This window comes from Panthera pardus, unplaced genomic scaffold (assembly GCF_024362965.1).
Source record: "Panthera pardus isolate Hobbes unplaced genomic scaffold, ASM2436296v1 HiC_scaffold_8, whole genome shotgun sequence".
NCBI lineage: Eukaryota > Metazoa > Chordata > Mammalia > Carnivora > Felidae > Panthera > Panthera pardus.
The window spans coordinates 84,803,697-84,815,463 of NW_026527013.1; the positions used below are offsets into that span (position 1 = coordinate 84,803,697).

The following is an 11,767-nucleotide window of genomic DNA, read 5'->3' on the forward strand; positions in this document are numbered from 1 at the left end:
TAAAGATACATACACACTCAAAGTGAAGATATGGAAAAGATACCCCATACAAATGAAAACCAAAAGGAAGCTGGGGTGGCTATACTTATATCAGAAAAAATAGAATTCAAGACAAAGACAGTAATAAGAGTCAAAAAAAAAAAAGGGTTATATAATGATAAAGGGGTCAATCCAAGAAGTGGATATAATATCTGTAAATAATTATGTACCCAATATAAGAACATCTAAAAATATAAAGCCAATATTAACAGACCTAAATGGAGATATAGACAGCAATACAATAATAGTAGGGGCTTTAATGTCCCACTTGCCTTAATAGATAGATCATCCAGGCAGAAAAATCTATAAGGAAAAAAAAAGAAAGAAAGAAAAGAAAAATCAATAAGGAAACATTGACCTTAAACAACATGTTAGACCAGATAGACTTAACAGATATATATGGAACATTCCATCCAAAAGCAACCTAACACACATTCTTCTCAAGTGCACACAGAACATTCTCCAGAATAAATATATGTTAGGCCACAAAACAAATCGTCATAAATTTAAGAAGACTGAAATTATATCAAGCATCTTTTCTAACCACAGTGGTATAAAACTAGAAGTCAATTACGAGTAAAAACGGAGATGTGGCGGGGGGGGGCAAACACCAGACATGACACCCTCCAGGAGTCTCATGGTTCCTGTAGCAGGGCTCCTGCTGTTGTTTTGTGGGGTTCCCTGGACCCATGTGCAGTAGAGTGACATGCCCAACATCATGGCAAGAACAGGAGAGAGTTGCTGGAAGGAGAATGGATGATAGAATTTTATGCTCCATGGTGTCTTTCTTGTCAGAATCTACAACCAGAATGGAGAAGTTTTGCTTAATGGGGAGAACATCTTGAGGTTAATGTTGCAAAAGGGGATGTCATAGAGCAGCCAGGACTGAGTGGATGGTTTATCATAACTGCCCTTCCTTCCATCTACTATTGTTAAGATGGTGAATTTAGGTGCTATCAGGGCTCAAGGAATAAGAAGGACTTCATAAACTATAAAGGAGAAAGAGTGGAAAACTACTGAACCCATTTCATCATGGTTTGGCCCAGATTCTGTTCTGATGAATAATATGTCAGCACTCTTTCAGCTATCTTCATGGATCAGGACTTGCTGTAACTATTTTATTGAAGACCTTTGATTATGGGTTTGGGGATAATGTACAGTTTTTGCTTTTAGCAACTCTGCTTTCAGGACTATCATTGGGACTCTGTATGATATTTGTGCTGCACTGCCTTCTTCCTTCAAAAAGATACAGATCAAGCCATACCCTTCCCCCCCAAAATAATTATTATCAGAATCTTCTCAACCTTTGAAAAAAGTAGAGTAACAAGAAGCTCATGAAAATGTTTCAGAAGAGGAAGCCGAAAGAAGGAACAGACTTTCCACAGAATGCCACAGACAATGTCCTGTGGGTCCTTCCTTGTTCACAGATAAATCCTGGTTAATTGTTATGAATATTATAATATGATTTTGATAAAAACAAAAGACTGACCATTTGGTTTGAAGTGAACTGAGTCATGCTTGTACATTGCAGGGTTCAGTCTAGATTGTCTTAGACTGAACAAACTATCTTCAGAAAATAAAAAGTAGCACTACATAAAAAAATTTAAAATGGGATTTAAGAACAACAGTATGATGGTTTAAACAATTGTTCAATTTTTGAAAACTCTGGTGCCAAGCACTAAGATTCGATTATGTTTATTGAATAATTTGTTTCAAGTCTGAGTTGAAAAATTACATTTCTCAAGTATTGCATTATTGAGCTATTTAAAGAGATTGCTTTGGATAAAAAGATTTCTCATTTGATACAATTTTTCTCAGTTTCACTTTGTGGAAAAAAAAAACGTATTTCCCATAAATGAGAACTTTGCCCAATTTCTCAAGAAATGTTTATTTCAGGAGCGCCTGGGTGGCTCAGTTGGTTAAGTGTCAGACTCCATCTCAGCTCAAGTCTTACTCTCAGGGTCATGAGTTCAAGTCCCTCACTGGGCTCCATGCTGGGTGTGAGGCCTACATTTAAAAAATGTGTATTTCAATGACAACTCTGGTCCTTTTAGAGGTATAGCTCAAAATTTCCTCATTTTTTTTAGATTATGCAACTAATAAAAAAACTATCTTGCTTTAATTACAGTGCTCTAAACATGATAATACAGGGTATGTTGCTGATTTGGGAAGATTTTATATAAGTCCATGGTGTTGTCTTGATTCCTATAAAGGTCAGTTGCCTTTTTTGTTCCCCTCTGTTCAGTGTATGATTTGTATTTTTCCTACTTACCAAGGGTTACAGTTTTCATTTTCCAAATTGGACACTTTTCTGGAAATATTTTTCATGCTTTAATAAATAGTCCTTTTTTGTTGTTTCAAACCAAAGTATACTGAGGGACCCTTAAAATTGAAGAGCTATCTACTGATAATTTAAAATTTGGGTCACTCATTTCAGATTTTATATAATGATTGTTGAACCTCTACTTGATTTTTTTTTTTTTTTGATATGAAGGTGAACATTACTGATTCTCATTTGATGTAGTGTAAAACCTTTGATACTTTTACATTTTGAAAATTCACAGAAGCTTGGGGCGCCTGGGTGGCTCAGTCGGTTAAGTGGCCGACTTCGGCCCAGGTCATGATCTCGCGTTCCGTGAGTTCGAGCCCCGCGTCGGGCTCTGTGCTGACAGCTCAGACCCTGGAGCCTGTTTCAGATTCTGTGTCTCCCTCTCTCTGACCCTCCCCCATTCATGCTTTGTCTCTCTCTGTCTCAAAAATAAATAAACGTTAAAAAAAAATTTTTAAGAAAATTCACAGAAGCTTAATTTCATATAAATGAAAGCATTCTACTCAGGAAGAAGAAAAAAAAAACAAGTAAAAACTGGAAAATTCATACATATATGCAGACCAAACAACATGCTTCTGAAAAGTCAATGTGTCAATGAAGAAATCAAGAAAAAAAAATACGTGAGACAAATTAAAATGGAAATAAAACATACCAAAAGTTATGGGGTGCATCAAAAAAAGTTTTAAATGGGAAGTTCACATCAGTAAATGCCTACATCAAGAAACAAAAAATATCACTAATAAACAACCTAACATTACAAGTCAAGGAAGTAGAAAAAGAAAAAGAAAGCCCAAATTTAGTAGAAGAAAGAGAAAGAATGGTAAAGGTCAGGGACTTAAGGATGGTTAACATCCACAAATCAATCCATGTGAAACACTAAATTAATAAAATGAAGGATAAATATCATAAGATCATCTCAATGGATACAGAAAAAGCATATGACAAAATTCAACACCCATTTATGATCTAAACTTTCAAAAAGTGGATATAAAAGAAATGTACCTCAATCTAATAAAGGTCATATGAAAAGCTCACATCTAAAATCAGACTTCGGGCGCCTGGGTGGCTCAGTCGGTTGAGCAGCCGACTTCGGCTCAGGTCACGATCTCGCGGTCCGTGAGTTTGAGACCCGCGTCCGGCTCTGTGCTGACACCTCGGAGCCTGGAGCCTGTCTCGGATTCTGTGTCTCCCTCTCTCTCTCTGACCCTCCCCCGTTCATGCTCTCTCTCTGTCTCAAAAATAAATAAACGTTAAAAAAAATTTAAAAAAAATAAAATAAAAAAAAATAAAATCAGACTTAATGTTGAAAAGCTGAAAGTGTTTCCTCTAAGAGGAGGAATAAGACAAAAATGTCCACTCTCACCACTTATATTGAACATAGTATTGGAAGTCCTAGACAGATCAATTAGGCAAGAACACTATTTCCAGATGACATGATATTACATAAAGAAAAACAGTTTGGGGGTCCACCAAAAAAACTGTTAAAATAATCAATAAATTCAGTAAAGTTGCAGGATACAAAATCAATATACAGAAATCTGTTGTATTTCTATACACCAATAACAAACTAGCAGAAAGAGAAATTAAGAAAATAATCACATTTACAACTGCATTAAAATGATAAAATACTTAGGAATAAATTTAACCAAAGAGGTGAAAGAACTATACACTGAAAATGAAGACATTCATGAAAGAAAATAAAGGAGACACAAATAAATGGAAAACAATTCCACGCTCATGGATTGGAAGAATTAATACTGTTAAAATGTCCACAGTACCCAAAGCAATCTACAGATTCACTGCATCCCTATCAAAATCCCAATGGCATTTTTTCACAGAAATAAAGCAAACGATCCTAAAATTTGTGTGGAACTGCAAAAGATCCTTAATAGCCAAAGCAATTTTGAGAAACAAGAACAAAGCTGGAGGCATCATGGCTCCTAATTTAAAACTATATTAAAAGCTATCATAATCAAAACAGTATGGTACTAGTGTAAAAACAAACACACATATCAATGGAACAGAATAGATAGCCCAGAAATAGACCTGCATGTATATGGCCAATTAATTTATGGCAAAGGAGGCAAGAATATACAAGGGGGAAAGGACAGTCTCTTCAATAAACTATGCTGGAAAAACCGGACAGCTTCATGCAAAAGAATGAAACTGAATCACTATCTCACGCCATACTTAAAAATTAACTCAAAATAGTATGAAAACTTGAACATAATACCTGAAACCATAAAACTACTCGAAGAAAACAGAGGTGGTAAGCTCCCTGACATTGCTCTTGGAGATATGTTTTTGGATCTGACTCTGAACATAATGGTAGCAAAAGCAAAAATAAACAAATGAGATTATATCAAACTAAAAAGCTTGTGCACAGCGAAAGAAAAATCAACAAAATAAAAAGGCAACCTACTCCCATATACCCAATATATATGATTTGATATAATACGGTGTGATATATACTAACAAATAAATGTTTAATAGCCAAGATATATTACACTAAAATACAGCTGAATATCAACAACAACAACAAAAAATGACTATTACAAGAAAGATCAGAAATAACAAGTGTTGGAGAGAATGTGAAGAAAAGGGAACACTTGTGTCCTGTTTTGGGAATGTAAATTTGGGAATGTAAAGCTATAGTGGAAAACAGTATAAAGACTCTTTGAAACTAAAAATAGAACTTTGATATGATACAGCAATTTCATGTCTGGGTATTTGTCCAAAGAAAATAAAAACACCAATTTGAAACAATACATACACCTGTATGTTCACTGTGGAATTATTCATAATAATTCATAATAGATAAGATATGAAAATAAGTATCCATTGATGGATAAACAAAGAAGATATAGTATATACACAATGGAATATATTGTCGGGTGGTTGCCAGAGGGGATGGAGTTTGGAGGAGGTGAAATTGAAGAAAATGATCAAGAGGTATAAACTTGCAGCCATGAAAGAAATAATCATGAGTATATAATGTACAATATGGTGACTATAGTCAATATTATTTTGCATAATATGTAACTTTATACAGTAACAGGGAAAAACTAAACTTATTGGAGTGCTCATTTACAATGTGTACAAATATCAAATCATTGTATTGTAGCTCTGGCAATAATATAATGTTGTATGTCTATTATACCTGAAACAAACAAATAAATGCTAGATGTGGACACTGACTAATCCACAAGGCAGTAAATCAACTTAACTACATCATCTGTTTCTAGTTTTATTAATGTATTTTTCTATGAAATAAATCCATTTGTCATTTTTTATTCATCTTTGGTTGGGAATGACTGGCCATTTGGTACAAAATATTACAAGGAGGAAATCAACGATAAAAGATTTGGGAGAAACTGCTGAGCAGCGAATGGGGAAGAAAGGTCTTGAATTCAAAAAGGTTTTCTAGATTGTTAAAAATCCCATGAGTAATTGAAAGTTATGGCATTTTCTTTTTGATTCATCATTTTATTCTAGTTGACATATATGCATTTCCATTAGGTCCTTAGCCCATAAGTATGCCTTGTGTTTTCTGAATGACAGACTCAGAGCACAGAATCGAAATGCTGTGTTATACATGACATTCAATATCCGATCCATTCCTAATTTTTTATCTATAAAGAAGTGCTGCTGTAACTACAAAAATCAGATCCAGATTATTCTATCAAAGGTTGATTATTTCCGGAAGATATAATTGTTTTTATAGTCTAGCACTTAGAATATATAATATATTGTATTATCATAGTTATATTTCATATTGATTCTGTGATATATGAGGGAGGTAAAAGGAAGGGTTGTATCTGCCAGAAGAGCCAAGTAATTACTCTTGGTAACTCAGTTTTTTAGCAAGAATGAAGAAAAATATTACAGGAACCAGTTTTTGATTAGGAATTTATCTACAATAAAGATATAGGCAGCATGACTTTTTAAGCCTTGGCTATTGACTCAAAGACAAGTTTTGAAATGCGTAGTTTACTGCTAAACTCCAACCGCTATGCTTTTCTTTCCACTTATTCATCAATCTCATGAATTCTGAGATTATGAGACTAGAATTTCTTTAAAAATAAAGAACTTGAACAATTCTCTTGTGGCACATGCACACACAGCTCCTGTGCCGGTTGAACTATGCTGTTGAGTGGCTTCGTCTTCAATAGCAGTGACGGACAAGTTCCTCTTTACTGACCCCACTGCCATCTGTCATCCTGAATTCCACCTACAGTGCATTGTATGAGCTACACTGAACAGGTTTCACCCTGGTCAAGGTCACTGCCCAGCCAATCAGAACTGATGGGGTCACTGCAAATATCCAAATTACTTCCAAATGGAGGTGCTGACAGACACTGTTAATGAGGACTGTTCTGTCAGACTTGTTGATGACCTTTGACAACATTGCTCTTCCAGACTGTCAAGATTAGTCTAGTTTTTCTCTCTCTGACATTTAGGTGGTATCTGATACTTAAATGCACATTTGAGGGTAATCTGAATACAGTGTCCAAAGATGAATTTGCAGAAGTGACAAAATTGATAGCATCATTATCCATCCATTAGTTAAGAAAATATTTTAGTTGCTTATCTCAAGAAAGATCTAAACCTGTACTTCTGAGTAACCATATGGGAGAAGCAGATGTTAAATGAGTAAATCTATATATTTGTAAGTATAGCTCAATGATGACAGCAAAGCAAATAATCCTACTTCTAAACAATGTCATGAACCTCCTTTTCCACTTGTGGGTGTCCTGTGGTGGCTAATGAGGTGCAGAATATGGAAGAGAATACCTCATTCAAAACTGTTCTTTGCCATTGTAAAATAATGACATCTGCATATACTGGTGTAACAGAATTATCAGGTATATTATCAAACACACTCTTCAGATCATACCCTTGCCCTTAACATTAGAGAACATGTTGTAACATTTCCTGCTATCCTCTGTGATAACAGCCAGGTCACAACAGTCTCAAGAAGCCTTTTAAAATGATGAGGTATAATGGGGCGCCTGGGTGGCTCAGTCAGTTAAGCGGCCAACTTCAGCTCAGGTCATGATCTCACGGTCCGTGAGTTCGAGCCCCCCGTCGGGCTCTGTGCTGACAGCTCAGAGCCTGGAGCCTGTTTCAGATTCTGTGGCTCCCTCTCTCTGATCCTCCCCCGTTCATGCTCTGTCTCTCTCTGTCTCAAAAATAAATGTTAAAAAAAAAATTAAAATGATGAGGTATTAAGAGTGTGTGTGTGTCTACAGTTCAGTAAGACACCCAGCTTAGAAAAGATAAATATATACTTTTTTTTCTTTAATTTTAAAATTATTTTACTGGAGCACCTGGGTGGCTCAGTCGGTTAAGTATCCAACTCTTGATTTCGACTCAGGTCATGATCTCACTGTTTGTGAGACTGAGCCCATGTTGGGCTCAGGGCTGACAAGGTGGAGCCTGCTTGGGATCCTCTCTCTCCCACTCTCTCTGCCCTTCCCCATGCCTCCCTCCATCCTCTCTCTCTCCTAAATTAAACATTTAAAAATAATTTAAAATAAAATTATTTTACCCAGCAGCCTTCTATATATATTCCATACATTCAGTTATCTGACTTACAGTAAAACCACTTTTGTTTTCAACATTTCTTCTTCCCAATCACTGATTCTTTGTTTAGTGGTCTATAAACTTAAATTATCTGAAGTAAAATTCTTATACAACTCTACTTCCTTAGTTCCCACTGCAAGTTCCATGACCTCTCTGTTCTCTGCTTCCTCGTCTAGACCAAACTGTTAATAAACAGACCTCACTACCTGTTGCCTCACTCAGGTTGCTGTTGCTCACCTTTCTTCCAAAACCTGAAATCTGGAAGGCTGCTTCACAACTGTTTTACGACTTTAGATGAAATTACTTTAATCTTAGAAATTTCCTTAGAGTACCTATAATTCAGGAAATACTGTCTGTGCTTCTTAATAATCGCAGGTGATCATGATTGTTTCTAGTAGTGTGCAAAGAAAAGGAACGCTTTTTCTGTGAAGAATGGGAAGAAAGGAGAAATAAATGAATTCTTTTCTCCCTCCAAAATCTACCTTCATCCTCTCAACCATCAATTATAAAAGTAAAATAGAGTCTTGCCAGTCAAAATATGGCCTGCAGACCAGCAGCATGGGCATTTTCTGCAAGCTTTTTAGAAATACACAATCTCCAGGGCACCTGGGTGGCTCAGCCAGTTGAGCGTCCAACTCATGATTTCAGCACAGGTCATGATTTCAGGGTTGGGGAGATCAAGCCCCGCTTCGCGCTCCACGCTGGTGGGGTGGAGCCTACTTAGGACTCTCTCTCCCACCTTCACTGCCTATCCCTTACTCACGCACTTGCTCTAAATAAATAAATATTTTAAAAAAAAGAAAAAAGAATACAGAATTTCCACATCCATCCTAGGCTTACTGAATGAAAATCTCCTTTTTAACAAGGTTTGGAGGTGATTTATATACACGTTAAATCTTGAGAAGCACTGGAATAGAGGAGATAGAATGATGGGGGACATGGGGAAAAGAAGGTCGCTTGCAAGGGGGGTAAGATGATGTTGGGTTAGGTCAGAGGTATATCCATCAATTGTCAGGCCATAGTATGCTGGCTTGTCTACAAAAGAGAGGCGAAGCAGAGGACAAACTTGGGTTTTTTAATGATTTTTTTTTTTTTGGATCATTTTTCTATCCCCTATACCTGTGGTTGGTTGTCTGACTCCCAGCGCCAGTTTAAAAACAAAAACAAAAACAATGATGCTGACAAGATAATGATCAACTACTGCTGAGAAAATTGGATAAAATTGTCATTGTGACCCTGAGGGTAAAGCTCTTCATTTATTCACCAAGCAGAAAATGTGGATTAAGGAAAAACATATTCTTGTTTCATTTTGGCCCTGCTTTACACCAAGGCCATGTGTAGCTGAGCAAAGCCAAATGAGACTGACCAAAAAAATCTGGTCTAGTTAGTGCAGTTGAACAGCAGCCAGGCAATAAATTGGAATCTCAGGAACTCAGGCTCTCACTTATTTTATGCTGGCAGCCAAAAGAATAATTTTTTGGTTTTGTGTTCACTTTTCTGCACTATTTAACCATACCTCTATGTCACTTATGTATATAGGGAAAGCAATGCATCGAGAAATAGAACTGGCCAAATTATAAAATGTGTTGACTTCTTTATGGGTCTCAATTTTGTAATCTGTATAATGGTTCTGTAAGAGCTCTTATAAGAGCCCTGGCTTTCTCACCTGTCCTCACACTTTTCACTGCAGAGTATTCTGAGTTGTAAGAGCCTTTTAACTAAAAACACTTTGTTCTTCATCTCTAGCTGTTTCAATGTGTCCTGACAATGTGTATCCATTGCCCTAGATTTTTTTGGATTCTTAAGCCCTATGTTTGCTAAATTCGTCAGAAAGTTTTTCCTAACTAAAGTGTGCCTATTGTGAATAATTCTACACATGGGTGGTGTTTTAACCTGATCTTATCACTGATTTTTCTTGTGATAAAAGTGATGTTCTGAGACATTAGAGTTGTTTTTGGCATAATTGGAAGTTATGAAAAATTCTGATATGATGCAATCATATTATCTGCAGAGACAAATGTCTATTAAAAAGATGACAAAGTTACAAGTTCTCATTTATAGAAATTAATATTTCTATCAAAACTTATCTCCTGGGGTGCCTGGGTGGCTCAATCAGTTAAGCATCCGACTCTTGATTTAGGCTCAGGGTCATGATCTCACGGTTTGTGAGTTCAAGCCCCGCACTGGGGTCTGGTGCTGACACTTCAGAGCCTGCTTGGGATTTTTCTCTCTTTCCCTCACTCTCTATTGCTTCCTTGCTTGTGTTCTCTCTTTCTCCCTCAAAATAAGTAAATAAAACTAAAAAAAAGTCTTATCTCCACATTAAAAATCACTTGGGTCTCATTGGACACCTATGGGCAACTAATCATAATGTAATAAGGGCATCATAGTTTAGAATATTCTACTTACTAACTCTCTGATTAACGTTAAATTTCTTAATATGATTATGCTTTGGTTTCATCATCTGTAGAAAGGTAAATAATAAGAGTATGTAGTTCCTAGGTGTGAAAATGATAATTAAGCAAGATAATGCACATATGCAACAATGCCTGGTAATTAGAAATAGCATTCATTAATGTGAGCTATATTGTCTTCATCATCAACATCATTATTAATTCTTTTATAAAAACCTAAAGCACAAAGTTGGCAATATTCCAATCCATTAGTAATTATTCAATTAACCCAAATGTAAGTATCACAGGCATTCTCTGCTTTCACACATATGTGTAATTAAAACCTAGTGCTCGGTGTGCCCACTGAGTTACTGAGAACACATAAGTGCTCATTATTCTTCCACCACTTCAACTTTAGTTCATCCGTCTCACTTTGATTTCCTTAGAGGAACAGCCAGGACATTCATCCATCCATCATGGTAAACATTTCCCTGTTATTTCTCCCTTCTTAAGTATATCCTTCTCAAAAATGAACAGCAGATCACATTTATTTCATTATGTATGCCATTTGCTTGCACATACATCGAACTTAATCTTTGCTCTTCATAACGTCAACTCTCAGAATCAACCAGTGGATCTTCTTTTGTGTATTTATTAGACATTTCCCACCTCTAAACCCACAGCAATATCCTTCTTCCTCATTAACCTATATAAATTTAATACTGCACAGGCCATTGTAAGACCCTCTGAACCTGAAACCTTTCCTGATTACTACAGTGATGTCCTCACTCTCTCAACTGTTACTACCTTGGAGGTACAGGACAAAAAGTAAGTGTGGTTTTCCATCCTAGCTCAGCAACTTGTGAGCTGTGGAAGGCCTGAGCTTAATTTTCCATCTATAAAATTCATATCGCAATGCCTACCAGATAGGTACTGTGGTGGGAGACAGATAAGCCTATTTCAATAGGACTCATGTAGTGAATAGAACACTAATAGAGCAAAGCACATATTTTATTCATGTTCTCTTGTTGCCCTTGTAATAGACAGTTATTTAAGTGTCATCTTCTATGAACAAATATTTTATATTCGTTTTCACTTTCTCTTGGAGAATTGCGATGGTCTTATTCATTTCCTATATGGAAGTACATGGTAGATTGTTACTTGTTTGTTGATAAGTGTTAGTGTTCTAGTTACCATAATGAAAAGTTTATGAACTTTCAAACTAACAACTGTTCATGCTCTGAAATCTGTATCACAGTATATAGTATTAATGATTTCCTGTTCATTAGATATTAGAGTTTAAAAGGATTTACTATATACTATTAAAAAGGGAAGGCCCCATATTTTTAGTAAGCACCTATTATATGGTCGACAATGCCCTAGACACTAGGAATAAAATAGCTGTCAAGACACAAAAATA

General features: G+C 36.0%; 1 pseudogene; it reads left to right on the forward strand.

Moving 5' to 3' along the window:
• The first annotated feature begins 655 nt into the window (after nucleotides 1-655).
• Nucleotides 656-1,504, forward strand: LOC109267886 (thioredoxin-related transmembrane protein 1-like; annotated as a pseudogene).
• Nucleotides 1,505-11,767: the final 10,263 nt, after the last annotated feature.